The sequence below is a fragment of the Mus musculus genome, chromosome 4, assembly GCF_000001635.26.
Source record: "Mus musculus strain C57BL/6J chromosome 4, GRCm38.p6 C57BL/6J".
In the NCBI taxonomy this organism is placed as follows: Eukaryota; Metazoa; Chordata; class Mammalia; order Rodentia; family Muridae; genus Mus; species Mus musculus.
In genome coordinates, this window is record NC_000070.6 from 134,768,033 (window position 1) to 134,772,571 (window position 4,539).

Here is a 4,539-nt window from a genome sequence, read left to right on the forward strand (position 1 = left end):
GCGGGGCCGGAGGGGCTACGCCCACCGCCACGCCCCTAGAGCGCAACCCCGCCCTTCCCGGACCTGGACCGGCTCCGAGGCTGCACGCGCGGTGTTCCTAAACTCAGAACCCACCAAGGCTCCCAGCCCAGCGCCTTTCCCCGTTCTCTAGCTACGGGATCCCATGGCCTTCTAGATAGCTCAGCTAAAAGGCACCTGGATACCGTTTCACCGATGGGAAGAGTGAAAGGTAGAACGATAAGGGTCTTGTTCAAAAATAAGAGAAAGAAAAAAACGATAGATGGGAAGGAGAGGGTCGAGTGGATAAAGGCACTTGCCGCCAAGCTTGACAATGATCCCGGAGACAACACGGTAGAAGAAGAGAATCAACTCCTGCAAATTGTCCTCTGACCTCCTGGCGCTAACAGTGGCACCTCCCCCATTGCTTACATACACAAAATAAATGTAAATAATTAAATAAATATGAGTGAGGGGCGCACCAAAGCAATGGGAGTCTTTGAACGAGGGAATGAAGGCCGCGAATTTTGCTGGGAAGGATCGGGAGTGTATTGGTAGATGCCCTTAGCAGCTTTCTTAGCTGTCCTCTGCCCCCACAGTCTCAGGGACATTGCAACCTTAGACGCAGACTCAGGCATGCTGTGTGACCCAGGCTGTCCTTCCCTGCTCTGAGTCATGATATCTGTCAAATGAAGCGTGATCCTATCTGTAGTGCACCCACCGGCCTGTCTGGGCAGGCCCTCGGTGTGTAGCCTTGCTCTAGCCTGTTTCCAAGGCAGCACCTGCTCCAGCCCCAGGAAGCTGGTAATTTAACTCTAGAGCCAGGAGCGATGGCTCAGACCGGTAATCATAGCGCTCATGGAGCTGAAGCAGGAGGATTCCTGCAAGTTCCAAGGCATCCTGGGGTATAGAGTGAAACTTTGTCTCAGAAAACCCAAATAACAAAGAATTCTAACTATTAAAAAAAAACCAAGAAAACAAAACAAAAAACCAAAAAACCCGCTAACCCTTGGTTCAGACTGTGCCCAAAGGAGTCTGGCGTTCACTACCTGGCTTCCAGAAGCTGGGCTTCAGCAGCGCAGCTGTGACCTCTGGCTAGTTTCAGAAGCCAGCAGATCTCTTCTGGCTGGGAGACACACATGCTGTGTGCTCTAGCTGCCCAAGGAGGCCTGGCTCACATTCCACTCTTTCTAAACCTCCTGTCTGTTCCAAGTGCTCCGCCTGAGTGGACAGTACAGCCAGCCATAGCCTCCTTTACAGCAGGAGACACGACATACCTGTGGTTCCCCAAGAGTCAGAGAGTGATGCCTCAGTGGGAATCCTAGTGGGGGGCATGGTCTGGCCATTATAAGTTTCAGCTGTAAAGGAGGCAAGAAGACCTTTCCCATGGAGCTGTCCTGTGTGACTGGAGTTAGAGGCGATAACTCCTGCCCCTGCCCTCAAAAATCCACCCACCTTCTCCAGGAAGCTCTCCTGGACCACTGTCTCTGGGTTAGATTTCTCCCCATGGGCTCCCATTGCTTTAAACTTGGAACATTATAATGCTGTCCCCCGTGATTCCCCCATGCATCAGAGACCATGACCTCAAGGACACAACGGTATGAGGGGAGTTGGAGGGCTGTCAGCAGGCAGGGAGGGCTGCTCTTTCCTTCTCCTGACCTCTCCAGGTTTCTACCATACCAGGTTGGTGAGTCATCTATCCCCTCAGAAGGCTCAGAAGTGAGTAGAGAGGTGACAGCTGACCCCCAGCTTTCTTGTCCGGGGTCAGCTAGATCCTAGACCAGCAGACACATATATATATGTATATATACATATATATATATGTATGTATTTTTTTTTTTTTTTGAGCCTGGAGGGAAAACAATCACCAGGGCCACGAGCCCAGGAGCAGCTCAGTGGTGGTGTCTGGCTGGCCGGGGGAGACATATGGACCCGGTAATCAGACCTGCCTGGGAACTGTGTGTGGGCAGCAAAGGCTGTTTAGCAGCTTTGTGTGTCCTTCCGGAGGTGACTTGCTGGGAGTTGTCAGGCATGTGTCACCTATGGAGGGGCAGACTGCTGGGGGCCCTTCTGCTGCGCCCAGAAAGAGAAGTAGAGACAGACGGTCAGGGCTGCAAGGGGCCCAACACTGAGTCGCTCTGCCCAAAGCCTCATTTCACAGGTGAGGAGGCAAAGGCCCAGAGAGGAGCAAGAGCTTGCCCAAGGTCACACAGCAGGCTAGGACCAGCAGCCAGGGCTCTAGCATCCCACATGTAATACTGGGGTGCTTAAAACTACGGGACGGGGGCAGGGAAACCACACTCAGTATTCAAGACAAGGCTTTAAGGTTGTTTTCTCTGTTTGGAGTGTGTAGCTTTCTACTGACTTCTGATTCACTACGTAACCCAATGAAGATGACCTTGGTCTTTCTGCCTCCAAGTGCTAGAATTTACGGAGACTTTCCCCTCGTGCCAGGTATGTGTGTTGCTGGGCATTGAACGCAGAGTCTCGAACACATTAGGGCAAGCATCTTACTAGCTATATCCCCAGACCTCTGGGGTTTTCTTTGGGTGGCAGTTGTTTTGCTTTAATTTATATTCTTTAAGGCACAGTCTCACTATGTACTTCTGGCTGTCCTTGAACTCACTCTGTAGACCATGCTGGTCTCGAACTCAGAAATCAGAGATCTACCTGCCTCTGTCTCCTAAGTACTGGGTTTAAAGGCAAGCACCACCACACCCGACCCGACCCTCCTGTTTGTTTTTTAATTTTTCTCTTATCTGATCTAATTTTACAAACACTTCTACAATGACTGTGAGCCCCTTAGTAATAACAAAACAAAAATCTATGACGTGGGAAAAAGGTGATCCCAGCAGGAGTGGGCAGCTTCTGGTTTTAGGCAAATGGTTTCTTCTTTTCTCCTCCTGAGTTTTTTTGGTTTTTTTTTTTTTTTTTTTTGGTTTTTCGAGACAAGGTTTTTCTGTGTAGCCCCGGCTGTTCTGGAACTCACTCTGTAGACCAGGCTGGCCTCGAACTCAGAAATCCTCCTGCCTCTGCCTCCCAAGTGCTGGAAATAAAGGCGTGCGCCACCACTGCCCGGCTTCTCTTCCTGAGTTTTCTCCAGGACCCCGGTGAGAGAGCAGGAGACAAGCCGGCTGGACCATTAGCCTCTCTGTATAGAGACTGAGAGAGAAGCAGGGAGCCTGGCTGAGGAGCCAAAGCCTGGGCCAATCCCTAGAACCCACAGAGTAGAAGAAAGGAGTTCACTTTTCAAAGCTGTCCTCTGATCGCTATGCCCACACGCTGCCCCCCAGGAAAATGAATAAGTAAAATGTAATAAGAACTTTAATGTTCTTGCTTCCCTGAGTCAGCCTCCTCCTGCTGCTCCTCTGCCACAGAGCAGGTTAGTCTGGAAGAGGCTGGCATGAGCTTAACCTTCAGCAAAAACAACCTTTAAATACCTTGGGCCTCAGTTTCCTCAAAAGTGTCAAACTGGTGCCTCGGGTCAGACATTTAGGTCTCCCCGGGATCCTACAACAGGCAGTTTTAGAAGACAGACTCTCCCTGCAGGAAAGTGAGTGTCCTGGTGACAGCTCTGGCACATGGTGTGAGTTGCAAAGGCCTCCTCTGCCTTGGAGAGCCCACGGAGGGCAGCACCTGAGGTTGGTAGGCAGGAGGTGGGAGTCACCCGCACTTGGCCTTGGATCCTGAAGGTGACATGCACCTCACAGATCTGTGAGGAACATGTCAGCTCTTTCTTTTTTTTTTTTTTTTTGGTTTTTCAAGACAGGGTTTCTCTGTGTAGCCCTGGCTGTCCTGGCACTCACTTTGTAGACCAGGCTCGCCTCGAACTCAGAAATCCCCCTGCCTCTGCCTCCCGAGTGCTGGGATTAAAGACGTGCGCCACCACGCCCGGCTATGTCGGCTCTTTCTAAGCCACACACAGAGATGGAGGAAGTGGGGAATCACACCTCATGGAATTGTGGGGTATACCAATTGTGCCCTGCCTGTCTGTGTTAGCTGTCTGTGTAATACCCGTGTGCACACTAAATCCTCCCTCCTTGCCGCATGGAGGATGGAGATGAAATGGAGGGCTCTTGTGGCTTTGGGGAAGGAGTGCTCTGGAGACTGGAATTAGCCTGAGTCTTGAGCAGGGAGGGTGGCCTCACCTTGACTACCAGAGTTCTGCTGCTTTAGTGGAGACCAGCCGCCCTGAGGGAATCTGAAAGATGGGAGAGCCAGCAGTCATGAAGGAACAGGTCCTTACACAGTCCTGACCTTTAACCTGCTTGCTAACCTGCTCATCTGGCCCACTCTCCCTGCTTACAATGCTTTCTTTTCTAGAAAGTTCCAGACTTTCCTGGCTTCCTCACTCACGCGACAGGATCTAAGTGGCCTCTTCCGTACCCAAACCTTAGCTACTTATACCTCTTTTCTTACCCTAACACATGCACACATGTGTAGACATACACATTTATACATGCTTGCACACACATACACATATGCACAGACTTTGGAGTTCTACATGCCTGGTCTCTGCAACCAAATTCTCCATTTATGTAT